This window comes from Culex pipiens, chromosome 2 (assembly GCF_016801865.2).
Source record: "Culex pipiens pallens isolate TS chromosome 2, TS_CPP_V2, whole genome shotgun sequence".
Classification (NCBI taxonomy): Eukaryota; Metazoa; Arthropoda; class Insecta; order Diptera; family Culicidae; genus Culex; species Culex pipiens.
Genome location: NC_068938.1, coordinates 91,464,213 through 91,488,316, shown reverse-complemented (window position 1 = coordinate 91,488,316; position 24,104 = coordinate 91,464,213). Strand labels below are relative to the sequence as shown.

Below are 24,104 nucleotides of genomic sequence, written 5' to 3'. Positions count from 1 at the left end.
TGAGCATAAGTTTTATTTAAGCATTTAAATACACCTGCAGAGTGTTTTAAAAATCAATGTCTATGCTGATGAGTTTTAGATGACTCCTAATAAATGGTCATGATAACCTCCTAAAATAGTCCACTTTGCTCTTAACTCAGGTTCAATGCTGATTTATTGTTGTCCTGGAGATAAAATGGCTTTATGGTCATTTTTAGCTAAGATAACTTCAATCTCTCCTCAAGATAGGTACAAAACTGAAAATGTTACTTGGGTAAGTGCTTTGGTTAATTTGACAATTTTATTAGATTTGAAATAGAAACATGTTAGATCACAAACACAGTAAAAATTGTGTAAATTTGGAAAAATGCATATTTTTGGAAGGTTAAAAATCATCTTTTATGATGTAATTTTAGCCCAATTTAGACTGAAAAAGTAATCTTACAACAAAAAAGTGGTAAAATTACACATTTTCAGAGGTAAAACTACACAGTTTTTTTTTCTGACATAAAAGATGTAACCTTTCCCAGATAAAATATGATTTTTTAACTGTATAGGCCAAAAACAACAACGACCAAAGCGTTAAATTATTTCCCACGTAAATTTCCCCGAAACGGTTCTTATCTGTACAACTTCAGACCATCACATGTAGATAAGGTTACGCGATAATTAACATCGTCATACCAACATTCACAACCCGTCCCTGGTGCAGCTGCCGGGTGTCACAAGAACTGAGTTGGTACGTATACTACACCTTTAGTACGGTTTCGTGTGATGTCAAAGTTAATCACAAGTCTCTCTTATTTTTTTTTTGCTGGTGAAGCCAACTACGAAAAAACCCACACATTTACATTTAGATATGTGATTTACGAACCGGCAATGAAAATACACGCATAGCTCCAAATTACCGAAATCCCACATTTGCAAGAGGGGGTGTTATCTTTTCCCGGGACCGGGCTGCTAGTCACCTGGAAAAGTGTGAAAGTGCTAGGGATGAAAGGATTTGGGAGCGCTTAATCTCTCCCAAGCCTCAACCGAAGCCACCCACGCAAGTGCATACAATTATCCCCGATTTTGGCGGATTTATAACCCGCACACAGGAAATGGATATCCCTCTCCCCCGGGGCCTGTCTGATAAGCCAAAGTCGTATTAAATGAATCAGTATCAATTATGCCAACAAGTCTGACCTTATCTGGTGGCAGGCCGAGGCCGTCCGAGGTTCATCAGCCATTGTTGTGCCCTAGGTAATCCTAGCCACGAAGGTAACCAACCGTTACGACATCCACAGTGCAATGTGTTTCTAGATGGAAAGTGTTGGTTAGTGGTAGATTGATTCCAGAACTGACAGCGTGGTTGACCATTGCACGTTGAGTAACACCACCCAACATTAATGTAGAAAATGGTTGACGCAATGGAGCACCCGCAGTCGAGCAGTTTTTGACAGTTCGCTCCATAAGAAATTAGAGAGCCTATATGGAGAGGCGAAATGTCACTCTCAGGGTTCCAATCGAACTGTCAAATCGGGGTTCCAATCGAGCAACAAGATCATGCAAGAACAAGGTTGGAATCAATTAAAAATAGTTTTGGCAAAAAAACGAGACTTATAACAATTACAAGTATTGTAAAACTGTTGTTGATAATAATCTGGTAGTTCTTGTTATGTTTGTGCTTGTTCGGTATAAGAAAAGTGCCAGCACGAAAGAAAAACTACAAGTTTTTCTACCTTAAATTTGAATGACTTTGGGTGTTTGAAATTTCTCCCAGAACATTTCATTTCCCTATGTAGGTCCCTATAAGAAATACATTGTAGAAAAAAGCAAAAACTGCTCGAATGGAAGTGCTCCATTGTAATGGGTTTAATGGAGCATTTCCATTCGAGCAGTTTTTGCTTTTTTTCTACAATGTTTTTCTTATGGAGCGAACTGTCAAAAACTGTTCGACTGCGGGTGCTCCATTCGTGCAACAATGTTTATTAAAAAAACATATTTGCAAAAAAAACATATTATCTTCATAGCCCAGCGAATGACCAAGAAGGTTAAAGCTGCCAGGAATAAATTAATAAACAATATCTAAAACATTATCACCAAGGGTGCAACTATTTATTTTTCTTCTAAATATCTGATAACTACAACTACAGAATTTAACAGTTAATTTAATTATACGCTACATAACAGATACCAACAAATTTTCTGTTCATTTTTATTTCTTAAGGAAGCAAACATGAGAAACTCCCCAGAATTCAATTTGATATTTTTCCATGAAATTTTGAAAAGGCCAAATGGTTTTACTAGCTGGGTAATCCTCCGCCAACTCACACAGCAGTTGCCCCGCCCCTCTTCGATTTGCGTAAAACTATGTCCTAAGGGGTAGCTTTTGTCCCTGATCACGAGTCAGAGGTCCGTTTTTTTAATATCTCGTGACGGAGGGGCGGTACGACCCCTTCCATTTTTGAACAATCGAAAATATACGTGTTTTACAATAATTTGAAGCCTGAAATGGTGATGGTTTAAAAATTTGGTGTCAATGGGACTTTTATGTAAAATTAGACGCCCGATTTGATGGCGTACTCAGAATTCCGGAAAAACGTATTTTTCAAAGAAAAAAAAAAACTAAAAAGGTTTTAAAAATTCTCCCATTTTCCGTTACTCGACTGTAAAGAATTTTGGAACATGTCATTTTATTTGAAATTCATTTAGACTTTGACACCAAATTTCTATCTCATCACCGTTTCAGGCAGCAAATTATTAAAAAAAAAACACATTTTTTCGCATGTTCAAAATGGAAAGGGGTCGTACCACCCTCCGTCTCGAGATATCAAAAAACGGACCTCTGATTCGTGATCAGGGACAAAAGTTACTCCTTAGAACAAAGTTTCACGCAAATCGTAGAGGGATCGGGGCAACTTTTCCCGATTTTGTGTGAGTTGGTGGAGAATTACCCAGTTTTAATTTTATGAAAAATTTGTGCGGTTCCTCTATTGACACTGTAAAAACTGGATTTTTACATCAGATTGTGTATCAGAAACAAATGTGTAATCTATTTTTGTGTAATTTTATTTTTCCACCGAAATTGAGGCAAAATTACACCGAAAAAGAGTTCCTTCATCAGGGGTGACATTGGGTTATACAATACTCAGCATTTTTGTATGATCTAATCTCACCCCTTAGACCCAATGTCAAATATCACAAAAGTACTTTTTAATTGCAAATTCGTTTATACATCCAAAAATGAGGTTGATAAAATTTTGCAACCAATATTTCGATTTTATAACTCGGTCAAAGATTGTTTGATCCACGCTGGAAATTTTTGAAAAAGTTGGCATTTGATGTTCCTTAAAACATATCAAAATTAAAAAAATAAAAATAGTGTTTTTTGCAAATCAAGTTTGAGTGAAAAAGAGTGAAACTAAAAATCACAAAAAATTACCTTGTATCATGTATGAATGGTATGAATAATCATACCTACAACTTTGCCGAAGACACCAATTCGATAAAAAAAAATCCTTCAAAAGATACCGATTTTTGAATTTTCATATGTCATTTTTATGGACAGCTGCCAAATTTGTGTGGAAAAATACATGGTCAAACTAATGATGCAAAATGGCTTCTTTGGGCATACCGAAGGCATCAAAAAAGCTTCAGCTGGATGAAAAAATACAAAGTCAAAATTTAAAAAAGGCTGATTTAGTTGAGAATTACCCATGTATCTAATGTTTATTTCTCCATAAAACTTTGAAAAGTAAATTAACACTCAAACGCTCGGGTAGTCATTTGACCCCTATTTTTTTTCTTAAAAATCTCATAACTTTTGGTAGAATTGACCAAATTCGATGCTTCCGGTTGCAAAAGATCCAGATTTGTCTATATTTTGAACTGTCAGATGGGGGACAAATATGGTACACTTTTACTGGAGATATTCCGGATTCCGTTGGGGTACCTCGGCCATCCTATTTGGGGTTTTGGTCAATAGAACAAAATCCATTTCACAGAAAAATGCCGGAAATGATGCAAAACTTCAAGGCATCCTTCTAATACATCATCCAGCAAAAATAATTGACATGGTTAAGTCATACGGGGCACTGGAACCGGTTCCATCTGGGCATCAATCGACATCAGCTCAGTGAACCGTTTTCGGTTGGAACCTGTTTCGGTGCCCGAAGGTCTTGGCCATGCCATGTGTCTATGCAGGATGATGTATTAGAATGATGCCTTGAAGTTTTGCATCATTTCCGGCATTTTTCTGTGCAATGGTTTTTGTTCTATTGACCAAAACTCCAAATAGGAGGGTCGAGGTACCCCAACGGAATCCGGAATATCTCCGGTAAAAGTGGACCATATTTGTCCCCCATCTGACAGTTCAAAATATAGACAAATCTGGATCTTTTGCAACCGGAAGCATCCAATTTGGTCAATTCTACCAAAAGTTATGAGATTTTTAAGAAAAAAAATAGGGGTCAAATGACTACCCGAGCGTTTGAGTGTTAAATTCGAAATATATTATAAAATTTTCATAATATATAAGATTCTGGAAACTTTTGAATGTTTTATTTGTCGATAGATACAATTTGTACAATGTTTTTTACGAAAAATAAATAGTAATATAATCACAACCTCATTCCCGGGCACTATTTTTATGACGTGCTCCCTATTGTGCAATTAGTGAAACGATTGCTCCCTGAGCGACTAGTTCCGGTGGCGCCCGATACTTAAATTTTTATTTTTACGCTCAATTAAGTTTAATACGGATTGATTACAGCTCTAAATGACACTGCAACAAGTTAACATCCTCTTCAAATGTCAACTTCACCCTTCCATGACAACACCGGCGTCTGTGGGTGGGCGTGGGTTGAATATTTAAAGTGTTTGGCACGCACATGCATCCGCACCCACTCCGGAATGGTTCAATTAGGCGCACTTTGCTGTATTTACGTGGCTTTCATGCTATGGGAAACATTAGGCTTCCGAGCATTGCCAATTTTATGCTGACTCATAAGCAACTCATCCCGAAGCTGGAGACAGATTTCTTCTATGTTATGTTGAAGATAAAATAGTCTTATTTGACTAATAAAAGGCAAATTTGTCTCGCTATAAATAAATTTAAAGTTCTGAATTAATGTCTCAACCACTAAAGTACTTTGAATAAATCGCTATTATGTAAACTTTTTAAAATAAAAATAACGATAAGTCACTTTTTCAATCACCGTCAAACTCTTCTAAGCTATCTCATTGATACTGATTCACGCTTTAGCCTACGAAGTCTTTTGATCTGAGCTAATGATGTAAATATGTTATGTTCGACAGCGTACTTGGCGGTGTAATCACTTACCAAAACATCTTACCCAGCAGCACGTGGACCAGACTCCCCTCATACAGAGCCTATTCCGCGTCAAATAAGATAATATTTTCTTCCTTTTTCCTCGGAATTTTACACACGTTGCCGACGTACAGAAACGCGTCACTTCTAGATTTTTTCCCATAACTATGCAAATGTGACTCCTCCATTGATCTTTGACGTGTATTAAATTCGCCCAGTCAACGCATATGCTTTGCTTATGTACTGCTCCCTGTTTCGTCATATCATACTTTCTTTTTAACATGCGATAACAGGCGATGTTAAAGTATGCACTACATTATTCAGCATGAGGATGGATACAACATACCTACCTTTTATTTTCAAACCACATTTACCGATTTTAAAGGTTTCGCTGTTTTTTTTATGTATTATGATTTAAATATTTCACTTTTATGACAAGTAATGGAATTATTATGAAACAGATTATATCGATGTTCGATTTTTCCTCTTAAAAAAAAAATCAGTAACATTGACCAGTATCAGGTAACAGCTAAAATAATAATTATTAACCAGTATTTCGTTCGCACGTTGTTTCTCAATTTCATCCACAAAAGCTACAAGGTATCCTCCTGTGATGCCAAATATGTATAAGACCCTAACCAACAAGCTGTGAGTTTTTTTTAATTTGGTTTCATAGCACTAAACTCAAGCTAACTGAATGCTAATAAACAATTTGAGCATGTTGGTCAATTTAGCTTCGAATTCCCACATTAGTTAGTGGTGTTTATGTCATAATTAGCCCAGATATTTTTTTTGTTTGCAAATATCTTTTCTATCAAAATTGAATGGTGTCGGTTCGGTAATTTAGCTACGGTAGATTCCTGCAAAATATTCCAGTGCAAATTGCAATGTGCTCAAATGGCATTCAGCCTGAAAAATAATCTTGTTTGGGCTAAATTCCATTTGAGCAGTTCAATTCTCGAATATGAAGAGGTTTTCTGATCGATTTGGTGGTGTATTAAATAAAATTTAAACTTTCAACTATCTAAAACTAAAAACCGTATTATAAGATTTTATTTTTTTCTATATTTAGTGGAAGAAATCAATTCAATTTTGTCTTTGAAAAAATATCTACACAGGCACTTCAAAGAATCCGTAAACGCGTAACATAACATAACCACAATTTCAAGATCATTGTGATGAGTTCTATGAATATTAGGATGCAACATACATAACTCTAAGGCGAGCATTCAGGGGCTTGTTTTGGTGGGCGTACTGAACTCAAATTCCAATTTGAGCATGATTGGACGTAACAGAAGGTTCACATGTGAGATGCATGAGCTTTAACTTTATTTTGTGTATGAGTTGTTTCCAAAACCATTTGCCCTAGAAGTGATGTTTTGGTAGCATTTTATAGGTAAAAACTAACATAATCCACCTATGTGGTTGGAGCCTTCCTCACTTATTATCAACAATGGCTGATATGATGGAATTGTACAAAAAAATCATCTATTTTTTAGATCCCGAATAAAAAAGTACATAAATATCACTAAAGTGGCCAGGGTAGCCAGATCATAAATGTTTTGGACTCGTTGGAAAGGTTTTTTGATAACCTAACCAACGATGGGTTGGATGGTGGATCCGGACATAGTTTACATACATTTAAGTGACATCCGGATATATGTGAAAACACATTTTTATACATAACTTTTGAACTACTTATCGAAACTTCAATCTGTATAAAACTCGATCTATGGGACCCTAAACCAAGTCGAATGCAACAGGTTCGGGTCAAATCGGTTCAGCCAGTGCCGAGAAACATGAGCTAGTTTGTTGGTCACATACATACATACACACACACATACACACAGACATTTGTTCAGTTTTCGATTCTGAGTCGATATGTATTAGGGTGGGTACGTTTTTCAAAAAGTTCTCGGATCAAGTTTTAGTATGGTTCCCCTTGTAGGGCATGCCCATAGGGACTTTCATGCCAAATATCAGCTCATTTGGTTGTAAACTGGCTGCGCGCATCAGGGTTAAAGTTTACATGGGAATTACTATGGGAAATTGAAACTTTTTGTTCAAACGCTCCTACAGGTCTGGGAAAATCACGCGCCAACTTCTGGTATGGTCAGGCCTATGGGGAATGGTCTGGAGAACACTTTTCCCGAAGAGAGCATATGGATTCGTTGTCCCTAGACCTGGCGCATCGGCAAACAATCCGATGTCTCCGGAATCAACGGTTTTCCCTCAAAAAGCATCAAATTTTCCTTAGCATGCTATGAAAGCTTGATGAACACCGCGACGCCATATGTCAGACAGCTATAATAAGGAAGGCAAAACGAAGGCATACCCATTAGGTTAGGTAAAGTGGGAGTTTCAAATGAATAATTTAAGTAATAATTTAATAAATTTAAATTTTCGAAAAATACTTTTGCTTTAAAAGCGTTTTTCGGTTCACTTTGGCATGCTAAACAATCCTACAAAAATCCACAGAAATTTGCCTGAATAGTGTTTAAATTTTCAGTTTTAGGCTAACTATTTTTTGACAGCTGGGCAGTGATGTCAACCATCGCGGCGCTCATTTTTGGTTCGCGGCACATTTTTCGTTTGTAGTGTTTTTCAGTTACGGAATTCAACAAAATTGTGTTCGAAGCACTTGTAGAACTCACCAACAGCAACATTTCTTTAGAACATTGTATAGCTAAAAAATTCATACGCAAAAAGTTACAAGAAGATTTCAGACCGCAGGACCAATGGTTCGCGATGCTTTCGTTCGCCTAACGCATTTTTGGTTGTAACTTTTTTTGTATTCATCAAAAATCAACACTATGTTGAGCAAAGTTGTACGATTTGGTGTGTTCTACAAGTCCTTCATACACAACTTTGTCGAATTCCGTAACTGAAAAGCACTACAAACAAAAAATGTGCCGCGAACCAAAAATGAGCGCCGCGATGGTTGACATCACTGCAGCTGGGTACCGAAAATTTTCAGGAAATAACACAAATAACAAACTACAACTTACGACTTCGGATAATTGAACACAATCTTCAAATCATAAAAAAATATTTTTAAGTGTTGTCCCAACTTGTAAAAAGATGTACAAAGTTTATTCAGCAATGTAAAAGCTTTTTGAAATATTATCCCAACTTGTTGTTCTCTGGAAAACAACAAAAAAAAAGTCAGATACTTTAATACGGCATTACTTCGAAAGTACAAAACAAATCGTGTCAAAACAAGGGTATCATTTTTTGTTTTATGTCCGCAAAATAAAGTGATTTTGTTACAGAGAAACTTCTTCGTCGATCTGGTTGGTTGGCTTAATTTTCAATGTTAACAAGTGAAACTTTTTGATTTTTTTTTACAACTTTAACGAAGACAATAAACCGTTCACAAAAATCACCCAAAAGATACAGATACAGAGAAACATCTTTTTACGCGATGCGTTACGTTTTTCTGTCGTTTTTTCCGGAATGACGCAACACTTTTGCAACATTTTAAAAGCAATTTGTAGGTTTTGTTCAGCTCTACTAAATGCTTTTTGAAGCTTGTAAAAATTGTCTATGGTTAAAAACAAATCGACGAATTCTAAAGTGCAACGCCGCCGCGTAAGAACAGGGTTTCTCTGTACACTTTCGAATGGACTGCACTCAAAATTGTATGGAGCCTTGTATGGGTAAACCAAAAAATTATAAATAAAAAAATAAAATTGAAATCTTGAACAAAATATATATATTTTTTTAATTCGGGGCTAAATGCTCTTGTGTCCTTCCAGTGAAATCAACACAGCGTAAAAAGAGGGTTATGCATCGTTATCCAGAGAAACCTCTTTTTACGCGGTGGTGTTACGCTTTTTGTTTCGTCGATTTCTCTTAAATCATAGACGATTTTTGTAAGCTTCAAAATGCGTTTTGTAGATCTGAACAAAACCTGCAAAATGCTTTAAAAAGAATGCAAAATGTTGCATCGTTTAAAAAGAAGTTTCTCTGTAATTAATAATTGAAATATAAAAAAAGCATGAGCATGAGAGAATTAATAATTGAAATATAAAAAAAGAAAGATAAACTTGTCACATGTTGCAAACAATGTGATCGCATGAAAGAACCCATGATTCTCAAAAGAGATACACGTGAAACAAAGGCTTGAATGAATAAATCATATTTAAAACTCTTCATCTTCTCATATAGCTATAAAAGTTGTTTGAAATTGGTTGTGAAACCTTCTGCTAAGGATCAACAGGTAACGCCAGTAGTAAAATTATCCCCCGTTTTCCCACAACCTGTTACCACCATGTTACCACAGAATCATAGATAGATGCGAACATCGCCAGCGACGACACCTCGGATTAGACGAGGACAGATAAAAGTGACTGTGAAAGAATGAGAAAGCCATCACCACCCCCTTCCTCTCGTTGGTGGAAAACTCCACACTCCGATGAATTGATGGTACAAATTTCTTGCTTCGTGTTTTTCCCGCCAAACTCCGGGAACATGCGTATACTGCACGACTTTGGCGCACCGCTCGCTAGATGTCGCCTCGATCGCGCTCCCGCAGGAAAAACGGCCAAACTGCCTGCCACTGTCTCCACACTCTGGGCCAGGCTGGCTGGGTATAAATATTGAAAGTTTCCACCGGAGCCGTTCACATCGCGTCTAACCGTTCCTCTCGACAGGGTGAAGAGTTCAAGTCAGGTCCTCCCAAGGTGTTGCCCAGGTCTTGTCCAAAGTGAATTCCGAATCCGAATTGATTTTGAGGTTTTGCGAGCTGCCGGGTAATTAGTTTTCTGTTGTGCTAATAGTGAGCTGTTCCTGTGCCCTCTCTTGGTGGTTTCCGGTTGAGTGACTGCTAAAACTCGGGTTTTCAACAGTTAGTGGACTATTCGCTGTAGTGCAACAGAGTGAGTAAACATTTTTAGACGTTATGCTACACTGGGGGGTGACGACGAAACGGTAGCTTTATTAATTGAAAATTAATTGAAAATCGTGGTGCAGGCCTGCTCTGTGTGACTCGCTGGACGAAATGAAAAATTCGCGCTTGATTGATGTGACAAGTTGGTGTTATTTTTGTTGAAAAGTGATGGAAAATGTAATTGAAATAATTTTTTTTTCGAATTTCAAAATGTTCAGGAATGTTTTACAACATGAGTTGAATTTTTGTTTCAATATTAAACTCTGAAAATCCAAATGTCGAATAATTTTCGAATATTATACAATTGGTAATGACAACGAAAGTAACCAAGTAAATTCGAACATATTTTAAACAGCATCAGTCTGTCTATCCTTTATTTCATGTTCAACTTTGAAAATCGCAAAAAAAATATTTTTTTTAATGTTTGTTTTTGGTAAAATTGGTATCGTAAATCAAGGTGGCATTGAAAGGATGTCAATTTATTTTTCAAATATGTTTTAATCTGTAAGACTTTTCTCATGATTTATATTTTTGAAACATGGAGGGGACTTGCTACAATGGCAACATTCGTTTATATATAAAAAAACCATTGATGGCTTTGGTACACTCAAACCCCGATGGTTTGACACCAACCAACTTTTTAGTTTGACACCCCTTTTACACGGAGTTCACACACACTACGTTTGTTTTGATAGTGTGCGTGAGCGCCGTGTTAAAAGTGACAGTTCGTCACTTTTTAGTTTGACTTTGACCAACCAATGGGGTATAAACTAAAAAGTGTTTGTAAAACTAAAATCCACCGGGGGTTGAGTGTAGTCACTTTTATTCTTAGAAATTTCGATCCTAAAAGTGAGCTAAGGAACGTCAAATTTATCATTAGTATGTTTTTTAATGTTTTATTTGAAACAGTTACAATTTAATGTTTATTTAACTATGTTTTTATTAGCTTTGATTAAGATTAACATAAATTTGAGGTTTTGTAAAGAAAAAGTTCCAAGTTTAATCATAAATAGTTTTTTAGAAGCCAAATTTTTGGAAATATAATTTCCTTTTATAAGCTGAAACTAGGACATTTTTGGACTCTTCTTGTCACACAGTAGTCAATTATTACCAGCAGAACTTTTAAACACTCCAAGGCCCAAAGCTCCAAAAAAGTTGGAACGGTAACTTGAATCCGCTGGTTCTTGGGCATAACTCACCCAGTGTAGACGATTCTTTTTTCCAGATTTTTGTTAGAATATCTAGGTCAGGGGTGTTTAAAGTTTTTGAAGGCCGGGCCAAATTTGAAGCTTAAATGAGCTTACTGGCCAAATTTACAAAAAAAAGTTATTGAACGAACTAAATTACGTTATTTTTAACTTTAAAAGATTTAATTTCTTTTATTTAAAAAAAATCAAATCAAAATAATAGAAACGACAAATTAACGGTTTTCTATCGGTATTGTTGATTTTATTATTTTAGATTTTTTAAAATTAGTTTTTTAGCTGAATGTATTTGTGCTTTAAAAAAAAGTTTTTTTTATTATATTTTGAAAATGGTTACATTACATGTTGACTAATTCATCTAAAGGCGTAATTTTATCTATGAGTTAAGTGTGGCTAATGAAAAATCGTTGAGAGCCAAAATTTCAACATTTCAACGAAAAAAAAAAGTTATAAAATGTTTTATGCTTCCGTATAGTTGAACTTCAATCATAATTAAAAAAAAAGATTCTACTAAAAAAATATGCTAAAAAACAGTTATTTGCATCCAAAATTCGCTAAAATTCAAATTATTTTAAATAAACCCAAACATGCTCAAATGGTTCTAAATGCAAAGGAATGCATATTTAATTGATTTCATCTGATTGCACTGAAATTTTTTTTTTAAGTTTTGAAGATTTTTGAAAATATATTTTTGCTCCTGGTTTTTCGAGCCAATTTTTTAATAATGGGGGAGGGTAGGGTTGATCGACGAAAGCTTTGTAAAATATTTGCAACAAACTTGATCCTCCGATTTCCACATTTTGTCTGCCTGAGTTCGAACCCCGATGGAAGTGCAATGTAAGTTTAAGGGTCAGTTCATAAAAGGGTCATTAAGACTTGCAAATTAATAAAGAAATCTTATATTTTTGCAACTATTACAGAATTCTACCCAAGTCAAACTTGAATTTTTTTTTTTTAATATTTCTGAAATGTTTGATGAAAGTTTTGACGATATTTTCTAGTTTCACTCACATTGAATCGTGTGAAATTGTTTTAATTATAAAATATTTTGAACAAATTATTTGTATTCTAAAGTGGGGATCAAAATATTGATAAATCATGTTTTTTTATTAATAAAAATTAAAAAAGATTCGCATAAAAATGTTTAAAATAAACATTATTTTTGAAAAAAAGTATAAAATTACATGTGGTCCGCGGGCTACAAAATATCACCTCGCGGGCCACGTTTGGCCCGCGGGCCATACTTTGGTCACCTCTGGTCTAGGTGATCTTGGAACTTTGCAGAACTCTATTTGATCAAATCTGCTAGTTTTGCAATCAAAAATTTCGTTCCAACATTTTTTTTCGCGTCCGCAGAGGCAGTTGTTTAAAAAAGTTGGAACGATGTTTTCGCTCACACAAATGACAGATTTGATCAAATTGAGTTCTGGCAAATTTTAGAATCAAATTATTGGAAACAAGAATCGTCCCGAGCAATTCCATCTCAAATCAGGAATTTTTCTGGTACTTTTGTACCCGACCCTCTCCGATTTCAATGAAACTTTGTAGACATGTTATCCTAGGCCTATATAAGCCATTTTTGTGTATATGGAGCAAATAGTACTCGAGAATAACATTTGAGAAGGGCGTAAGGTATTTAAATATTTTAGTATTTTGCAATTTAAAAATTACTGTATCTCGAAGCCGTTGCATCGTATCAAAAAGTGGTCAAAGACAAACTTGTAGGAAATTGGATGGGCTTTCTGATAAAAATACACTGAAACAAAAATACACGCCACTTCTATGAGATTTTTTGATTTTTAAGTCTAAAACTTAAATTTGAAGGTGATGTCACGATTTTTTTTCGTTCAAAATTTTTTAGCCTAAAATGTTACTAAAAGACTGACGAAAAAAGCAGGATGGTATGTCTCTCCTAAAAAATACAAAAATCATTTACTAAAACTGTTTTTTTGAAAAGTGGTCTAAACGTCAAAATTTAAAAAAAACCGGTAGTGGGAATCGATTCTCCAGACAATTTTACATAAAAGTCTCCGTATTGACCATTGTCCTATGTCCAATCCTTGGGAAGATACAGCGGTTTTAAAAATAAAAATGTTGAAAAAACGGGATTTTTTGTGGTTTTTGACAATTTCTATATGACAGACTTGGTTTTTCAGTCTCGTAAATATTTTTAACGGAAAGCTCGTCCAATTTCCCATAAGTTTGCCTTTGACAGCATTTCAATGAGATGTAAGGGCTTACAGATATAAGCTTAATTACATTGCTTATAACTGAAAATAGAATATTTTTTTTCAGTGTGGTTGAACCAGGATAGTAAATTTGATTACGTAAATATAAAAACGATATAAATCAAAAAGCTGTCAAAGGAAAACTTATGGGAAATTGGACGAGCTTTCCGGTAAAAATATTTACGAGACTGAAAAACCAAGTCTGTCATATAGAAAATTCAAAAAACCACCAAAAATCTCGTTTTTCAACATTTTTATTTTTAAAACCGCTGTACCTTCCCAAGGATTGGACATAGGACAATGGTCAATATGGAGAATTTTATGTAAAATTATCTGGGGAATCGATTCCCACTATCGGTTTTTACTAATTTTGACGTTTAGATCACTTTTCAAAAAAACAGTTTTAGTAAATGATTTTTGTATTTTTTTAGGAGAGACATACCATCCTGCATTTTTCGTCAGTCTTTTGGTAACATCTTAGGGTATTTCCTCAAAAATTTTGAACGAAAAAAAAATCGTGACATCACCTTCAAATTTAACTTTTAAACTTAAAAATTGAAAAATGACATAAAAGTGGCGTGTATTTTTGTTTCAGTGTATTTTTATCAGAAAGCCCGTCCAATTTCCTACAAGTTTGTTTTTGACCACTTTTTGATACGATGCAACGGCTTCGAGATACAGTAATTTTTAAATTGCAAAATACTAAAATATTTAAATACCTTACGCCCTTCTCAAATGTTATTCTCGAGTACTATTGGCTCCATATACACAAAAATGACTTATATAGGCCTAGGATAACATGTCTACAAAGTTTCATTGAAATCGTAGAGGGTCGGGTACAAAAGTACCAGAAAAAATCCTGATTTGAGCTGGAATTGCTCCGATTGATTGAGTTATGCTCGAGAATCAGCGAGTTGAAGTTACCGTTCCAATTGTTTTGATAGGCTTGGGTGTCCGTGTAAGTTCCAGTGTTAAAAAAAAAACTAAAAAATATCACAGCTTGAAAAGCTCAATTGTTTTCGTCACACGAATTTTGTAATTCAGATTATTTTGTTAACACATTCTTTGAGAATACTGTTAAGAATGTTGACATTTTTGTACACTTTTTTTTGAAACACGTGGTTTCAAGCATTTAACAGCTGTCAGTCGTTTCAATTGGCGAATTTTGATTCGCTCATTCGAATGTGGTTCCATTCGAATCAACGAATCCTCTTTGTATTTCGAAACAGTGTCAACCGCCAGAAATCAGCACAATGATATTATTTAGGGGAACAGCATCTAATTCCAGTGTGTCTCTAATGTTGCCTTATCAGCACATTAACTTTCAATTGCAGCTCACAAAACGCGTTTTCAGCTGAAATCGGGTGTAAATAGTTCAATAGGAAGTGGGAAAGCAAGTTTCTATAAATAGTTCTGCAAATTGGATGGAGTTAGGAGCGAGTGCTTACCTGCCGAACATACGAGAATTTCTCCTATTTGCCCCAGTTTCAAACTTTAGTTTCAAAAAAGCCTAATCATTTCTACAGCCTCATACTATTTACAATTTCTTCCCGCATTAATAGTGTGAGTCATTTTCCATGTCCTACTTTTACGATTCCCGATCATAACCACACTCAATTTCCGCACGCACACGCACATCCGTTTCTGTAACCGTTCTGTGTGTGCCAAATCAATCAACAACGGCTGAATCGAGGACAATGCGAACCTTTTTACGACTTCCGATAATTGTTTAATATCGGACGTGCAACACGTAAAATTACTCCCAATCATCGGTGGCCGCGTGCAGTTCCGGCTTGGCTGCGTAAGGTCGGTCGTTCTATTGTTGGCCTAGTAATTAGTTAAGGTTAGCAAACATTTGAAGACTTCGAATTTCAAGCTTCTAGAGATTTTATGACTCCGAATCCGTACGATGACTTTTTCGGTTTTGCACGAATTACACAAATGTAAAAACAAAGATTCTTCAAAATAAAAAAAAAATCAAAAAAACTACAAAAAGGTCGCGACACTTAAAGATCAATTAGAGCAAACAAAACCCTACACCTTCCAATCGTTTTCCCATAACCTCACACTCGGCTCAAAAGGGGATGGGGTGGCTGATTGTTTGTTGTTTTGCTCCCGGAAAACAGACATTCCTCCCACTTGAACGAGTTTTCTCGCTCGAGGTTTACGACGCGCCCAAACGCATTGTTTTGTTACTGTCCGCCCAGTCCGGAGGTTTCTTTTTTTTATGACAAACTCCATTCGGCGTCGTTAGGTTTATGACCTAAGCTACAAGCCGACGTTCGTAAAAACCCTGTGTGTCCTGCGAGTCCTTTGTTTCTGTTCGGGACTGTGGTTCAATTTGCAATGAATTATGTTTTCAAATAAAATTAACACGATTATCGCTTTTTGCAACATCATGTTTAAATTAATTTTTATCAAAAAATCAGAAACGAAAATGATGCTAATGAATTGAATCGAAAACATCAAACATGAAAACTTTAAATTCATAATTTTGAACCACAAAACTCAACAACAACCCACTGTGCAATATCCTCTTGGGCTGTATCAATTAAGAATTGTTTTGCAGTTTGTTTGCAAGTGGTCTCGACTGAGTTCTTTGTTGTTGTTGTTGATGCCCGTTGTGATGCTTTCTTTCAGTGCTGAAAATATGAAAAACGATTAGCAAAAAGTCAACCTCCGGGAGACGGAACCATTTGGCAAGAAGGGGACGATTTATTGGGTTCGGTTTGAGGCAAAATTTGTTACTACGCCAGCACTGAGTATGGTGGACTGTTTGTGAATTATAGCTTTATCGACAGTTTTGGGTTGTTGTGGAGGAGTAAAACGAATCCCTTTTTTTGAGAATTGAGGATTAAAAATGTGAGTCTTCAAACGAAACTTTTGGTCGATATTACAGGTTGGTTGGTGAAGTTTTTTTTATGGCCCTGGGTTACACAACTACATATTTTGAAAAAAAAAAAATGGAATAATTCCACTGCATTTCTACCAAAAATATGTTACAGCCAACCGAGTATATAGTATTGATAGCCGGGCACAGTGGTTCAAAAGGCTGTTTTGACGAACTTAATTGATTAGAGCAAAAAGTAAGCATTTTCGTGCTTCGACATGTTCTACAACTTTGTTCAGCGTTGTTATGGCCTACTTTTGATGAAATTTTTTTTTTCAAAATACTCATCACAGTAGGCTATGGAATTTCTAACTTTTGACTGTTAAGAGATAGAGCTTTGGTGTCTTCGGCAAAGTTGTAGGGCTGAAAATTTCCACAAACTTTGTCGAAGACGCCAAAGCTCTATCTTTGCGTTGAATACCAGTTTTGGAACCTTTTTCATAAATCCCTGCCAAAAACCAGTTTTTTGACTAAAACTATGTTGAACTTTGATTTTAGACGATTACAATGTTCAGAAGAGTTGTCAGTAATATCAAAACAAACAACTTTGTCGAAGACGCCAAATTGATAGGAGCTATATGTGATGAGTTATAGCAAGATTTGGTGATAATTTAGCTAGTTTTCGAGATCGGTATACAAAGCCTCGGGCAAATTTGGGCAAAAACCCATACAATAGGCTTCAAGTTCATTTGTCCGAAGGTTTACGGTCATAGATTTCCGAGCATTTTAATTTATTTTATTTTTGATTACTATTTAAATGCATTTAGGACACTTTTAAGGCACATAAGCCATTTTTGCGATATATTCTCTCTGGCCAGGGGTTGGTGCAGTTGGTTGAGGGGCGCCGAGACCGATGTTTGTACAAAATTTTCATATCAGTTATAACATCCTCATTACTCTCATTAGGTATTTAAAACAGAAAGGGCGCTAAATTGTAAAGAAGGACTACAAATAACTAGATAATTAGGATTAAAATATAAAAAAAAATTAGGGCGTTAAAATCAATTGTATGATTATTTCTACCGAAGTGTTTTTGAAAATTCATACCTAATGATACATTCATCAAAGAAGGGGCGCTCAAGTGACAGAAAGTTCAAGGAGTTAAGATCTTTTAAAAATAAAAACAGCATTCATATTTGAATCAATATTTAATGAAGTTACATTCATACCTTCCAGAATAAAAAATGTCCAACTACATGTTATTTTCATGTTAATTAGGCTGTGAATCACAATCAGCAAAATTCAGAAAAAAATATGGTCATATTTTGAGCTTCTTTGAGTTAGGAATGATTTTAGCATTAAAAAATATATAAAAATGAAATATTGAAATATTTTCAGCACGATTTCTTCTTTTATAAACAACTTTGTGCATTGTCTACGCTTTTTCAAAATACTCAAATAATCAAATCAAAATCAAATTATTCGCTCTACAGCATTGCCGTGGCGTTCTCGATAGCGAGATTCCTACTCGAAACTAGGTGCCCGAAGGCTTGATTGTTGCAAACTTCTTTTTACACCTAAACTTCCATCCACCCCAGGATTCGAACTGATCAGCTAACCTCTAGGTTAGACCGGGGACATCATTTACTTCCCCATCAGACGGAAGGCGTCAAATCTCGTCTCGAAAAATTCCACCGGGACCTTCTGGGATAGAACCCAGGCCGACTGGGTGAGAGGCAACCATGTTTACCCCCACAACACGGGTCCCGAAATATTACAGTTTTGAAATAGGAAAACTGCTTTATGACCAACATTATTATTTTTTCAAGAAAGCTTTGGTAATGAGAAAATATTCAAACTTTTAATTTCTGAAAGTGAGTTTCAGTTAAAAACAAAGAAATAATATTTTATCAAGGTTTGAAAACATTCATTTAGCTTTGTAGAAATAATTTTAACTAATTAAAAATAAATAAATAAATTACCGATTAAAAATTAAAAAAAAATTACGAAGAATATTCCCAGACATCGTATCGGCGAATCACTAAAACTGAATGGTTAAAAATTTCCTCATATTGTTTACCTAATGTAATGATCTTATTATTATCATTAAAATAAGTTTCATCATGAATAGTCCTGGATTTTTAATGATCTTCAATTGATTTTTACGAAATTTGGTTCTGCCGCTGATTGATTGAGCATTCAATTCTATGCATCATTCTGAAAAATAAATTTAACAGAAAACTAAACACTGCTATCGATTTTATTAAATTTGAGAAAACAATAAATGTTCAATTCAACTTATCTAATATTAATTTGAAAAGTAGTACATGAAAAACTGTGTCCCTGAATTAAACCATATTTAGATCTCTAATTGCAATTATAAAATCAAAACTCATTGAAGCAATCATTTACTATTAACATCAATTTATCAAATGCTGGTAAATTTTGGAGGGGCGCCAAATTGATGCTTCGCCAAGGGCCCCGTGGACCCAAGGTAAGGCTCTAATTACATTTCTAAAATTCTAAAGATACAGATCTTTGGAAGGAATTTTTGATCGATTTTGAGTCTTCGACATAGTAGTAGATATAATTTGTTGGTAACTTTTAATTTCCCTTTTTTACTAAAAGTTACTACTATTTTTTTCTGATACACTTTTTCAATGTTTCACTAAAGTACTTTTTGATTGCAAAATAAGGTTTTACATCGAAAAATGAAGTTGAAAAATTTCTGCAACCAATATTTCGATTTTTGAAAAAATCAGTATTGATCTTAATATTCATAACTCGGATTTTATGCCCGTTCTGAAAATTTCTGAAAAGTTTTAGTGACAAAAAGTGGAATTAAAAAACAGCAAAAACTTGTTTTATCAATAAATCAGTGTAGTCCTTATCCATATCTACAATTTTTGTATGGACAGCTGCCAAATTTGTATGGGAAATTATATGGACAAACTAATAACAATCACGCAAAATTGGCTTTTTTTGGGCATACCGAAGGCAACAAAAAGGTTTCAGCCGGATTACAAAATACATAAAACGTTACTTAATTGTGGTTCTTGGTGCCTTCCTCTCATTTATAGAGTGATTCCAACCCCCCTAAAGTGTCCACATGGTTTACGGATTTTCCCTAACGTGATCGCAGCACTTAAGAGGTTCTAATAAAAAAGTGACATAGATTAGGCAAAGATTAATATCACAACTGATCAATGATGTCATAGCATTATTATTAAAATGCCTGAAAATCAGTTATCAACAAACTCATTCCCCAAATATGACACCCCCCCCCCCCCCCCCCCCCCCTTCCAAATCGATTCAATCCTAATTACCGCCCCCAAAAAACATCGAACAACTGAAATTGAAAAATTAAGCCCAACCAGCATTCATCGCCGTTTGAAGCCTTTCATACCGGGTTGCCCCTAGAGCACGGGAGATTAAAATTAATTGGACTTGGAACGCTCAACAAGTGGCACTTGTTGCGTGACAAGGGTTGGACGCTGAACGGCGACCACAGAGTTGTGGAAGTGTGGAAAATCGGAAGCAACAGGTTTGGAAGCGTTTTTCATTTGCGTTGAGATGAGATGCTCAAATTTAGTCAAAAAGTTTGTTTTTGAAATACATATTTTTCAGCAATTTGACTAAGGATATAAATTATAAGTGTATATTATCAATCATAAATATATAGATTATAGATATATACAAAATATAACAAAGAAGTGAGGTAAAAACTGTACGTCACTATTGATTACAACTCACTAAAGAGAATTTTCCTAATTTGTGCCGGGGAAAATTGAAAAAACTCCACGTGGGAGGAATGAACACCTGAGTGAAAAAAAATCTGGCACCCAGGAAGTGAGTGGTTTGTTTGCTGTGTTTGCCAGCCAGCCGTATACGTCACGATGTGGACACATGAAAAATGATATTTTAATGTGGGCTGGCATGCTTTCAGTGTACGCGTCACGTGGAAAAGCCTACCGGCACAAAACAGGGCGGAAAAGTGCAATTTTTCAGGATCCTTTTTTGCTCTACTTGTTTTTAAAATTGCACAGTTATTGCAGGTGACAATTTTTTTTGCGGTTATTTTCTAGAATTGTGAAAAAATTCCCTCCAGCGAGTTTCACCTTAAACAATGTGCCTTTTCCAGCTTTTGTCCGAGCGAGTGCTAATGACAGTAAGTTATTTGTAGAGGTGGGTTGAACTGCGAAAGGACACAGCTAATAAGCACACGGGAGAGATGTGATTTGCGTTTATGTTTTGTTTGTCTTTGTTAGTAGCTTTGGTGAGGAGGACAACAGCTTTGTACGAAGTGGGTAGGATGACCGTTTCCAGCAGGGAAACTAACAATACGGTGGCCCCAGCAAAATTGTGAGACACTTTTGCAGCTGTCAACAACGGTGTTTTTTACTTTCTTTTTTTGAAGGTGTGAGGCACTAGGGTGGTGCTTACAAATTAACTATTCAAAACAAAACAATATCAATAAAAAGTGTCAATCATTATTTTATATCAATGTTTAAATTTTGAAAAAAAAAAAATCAGAATACTTTTGTTAAACAAAACCGCATACTCGACAAAAAATGTGCAATGAATTAAAAAAATGCATTTTTTTATTATAATCGTCAACCAAATTCTAGGCACATGGTAAAAGATAATTGACCATCGCTCTTTAATGCAAGGAAATTTAATTAAATATTCTTCTCAATGTATTTACAATTTTATTTAAAATATTTCAATCTGTCTCTATCAAATTTAATAAAAAAAACAAATTCTGCAAAATATTTTAATTATTTTTGAACAAATCTCTTTTCTAGAACAAATCCATTTCCATGAACCACCCTAACCCTCCAAATTTAACGAGCAAGGTAGCAGCACACTTCTGGAAAGCTGCTGGTGGTCTCATGTTTATTTTTGGCCATTTTGCAGCATGCTGATTAGATGGTGTCAGTTAACACCGGCTGACTGTTTGCTCAAGAATTTCGACACATTTTGCAAGCTTTCTGGAAGATTCTCGTTTCAAAAATAAAAGTGATTAGCTTTTCCTGATCTTACACTTTTTCAGCCGCTGAGTTTCATCATCTGAGTAGAGATAGAGAGGGATGACAATTTCACAGAAGGACTCCAATCAAAAACACATGGACACACGGCAGGGATAAGCAATGGGTCACTTGTGTAAATGTTATTTTTTCCCTTTCCAACCGCCACCATGGAACCGTTCAAAAAAAGGTCAAATTTATGTGTATAGCTAGCAACAGTGGTTAGGTGTGGCGTGGAAATGACAGATAAAACAGGGTGAAAATGATGAGCTCTACAAGTTGCTTGGTGAGAAAGCTTGGGAATCCATCCATGCCTTCCGGGAATGTTTCTGGAAAAGGTGTTAATTTGGTGAGCATAGGTATGGTGTTGATGATGTACGCGGAAGTTCACGTTTGATGTCGTTGGGGGTGTGGTAATGCTCAGTTGGGATAATTACTTTTGATGATTGCTTTCTGGTAATTATGGTCTATTTTGTGGCTTTTAGAGTTGCTAAGGAAAAATGATTGATATCTTTAAATTAATTTGTGTTTCTTCATTGTTTTATTTAGCATGTTTGACTGCCAAAAAATCTTGAATTTGCAGACTCATCAAACGTGGAGGTTCATGCTCCATTCCTGAAGACACCGGAGGAGACCGAATCTCATCGAAACAACTCGTAAATAATATGCCTATTTTCTTTCTGTTATTAGAATATGGTATGGGTTTTTTTATGCCTCCATTCCATTTCCGCAAAATCATGCCCTTCCGCAAAATAAAAAATGAGCAAAATATAAAACAAAAAATTATGAACATACTTTTTCCTAACATTATATGACTTTTACCGAACTGTAGTCCCAAAATGCATCATTTTAAAAAGATTGGAAGTTTTTATTTGATTGAACATGCATAAATAACAAATTATGATGAAATTGAAAAGATACTTATTGCTTCCATTATGATGATGGAAGGCACTATCATATGGAGTTCCTAAACTGGAACTTTGTTTTTGATTATTTTAAGCATGTTTTAGCGATTCTAGTATCAACTAATTGACATTTGATTTATTTTTTGTATTTTTAATCCGACTGAAACTTTTTTGGCGCCTTCGGTATGCCCAAAGAAGCCATTTTGCATCATTAGTATGTCCATATAATTTTCCATACAAATTTGGCAGCTGGCCATACAAAAATGATGTATTCAAATTCAAAAATCTGTATTTTTTGAAGGAATTTTTTGATCAATGACTGGAATTTTTCGATCGATGTCTTCGGCAAAGTTGTAGGTATGGATATGGACTACACTGAAAAAATTATGCACGGTAAAAACATTGGTGATTTTTAATTTAACTTTTTGTCACTAAAACTTGATTTGCAAACTAAACACTGTTTTTATTTTATTTTTTTATACGTTTTCAAATCAAGACTAACATTTCAAAAGGGCGTAATATTGAATGTTTGGCCTTTTTGAAATGTTAGTCGCGATTTGAAAATTTTAAAACTATTGTTTTCGAAAAGTTCGGAAAATTTCACGAATGTTTCATATATTAACATTGAAAATCGGACCATTAGTTGCTGAGATGTCGACGTTAGAAAATGGTGGGTTGTTTGGGTGAGACTTAGAAAACATCTATTTTCCTGTTTTAAACCTTCGCATGGAAATATCTCAGCAACTAAGAGTCGTATCAACAAAGTCCAAAAATGCAAAATATAGATAATTTCCTCAGCTTTTCAAAAATATTTTTTTCAAAAATGAAAAACTGCAGTTATTTTCAAAAAAGTCACCTAAAAATGGATGTAACTTGAAAACGGTGCACTTTATCAAAATTTCACTAAAGTACTTTTTGATTGCAAATTTGATTTTACATCAAAAATGAAGTTGAAAATTGTTTGCGACCATTTTTGTCAATTTTTTGAAAAAATCAGTATTGATTCAAAAATTCATAACTCGCTCAAAGATTTTTTGCACAACCTGGAAATTTCTGAAAAGTTGGCATTTAATGTCCTCTAAAACATATCAAAAAATAAAAAAAATTAAAAACAGTTTTTTTTTGCAAATCAAGTTTTAGTGACAAAAAGTTAAATAAAAAATCACCAAAATTTGTTTTACCGTGTATCATTTTTTTCAGTGTAGTCCGTATCCATACCTACAACTTTGCCCAAGACACCAAATCGATCAAAAAATTCCTTCAAAAGATACAGATTTTTGAATTTTCATGCATCAGCTGCCAAATTTGTATGGAAAATTATATGGACAAACTAATGATGCAAAATGGCTTCTTTGGGCATACCGAATGCACCAAAAAAGTTTCAGTCAGATTAAAAAATACAAAAAAAAATCGAATGACCGAAATCTGAGAGAACTACTCTTGTAACTTTTAAGGATCGAGTTGTTCAGCTTTGGCCTATTTGACAACGTTATAGGTAGAGCTAGTGATTTTTAGTGATTTCATGAAAGCCGCGTAATCCGCATAATTCGTGAAATTTGCCCATAGCCGTAAAATTTGGTAAATACCGCAAAATTCTAAATATTTTATTGTCAAATTGTACCCAAGGGTATTCAGCATTTATATTTCAGATTTTATAATTCATACAATCCACAAGATTTTCAACAGTCATTTTGGAAATCATTTTTGGAGTTATTGTTTATTAAA

General features: G+C 34.9%; 1 protein-coding gene across 1 annotated transcript in view; it reads left to right on the top strand.

Moving 5' to 3' along the window:
• Nucleotides 1-9,919: 9,919 nt before the first annotated feature.
• The window catches only part of LOC120424962 (uncharacterized), a 33,858-nt gene continuing 19,673 nt past the window's right edge, over nt 9,920-24,104 (top strand). The window contains exon 1 of the mRNA XM_039589316.2: nt 9,920-10,173. The gene's annotated coding sequence lies outside the window, so the exon portion shown is untranslated. The remainder of the gene's footprint in view (nt 10,174-24,104) is intronic.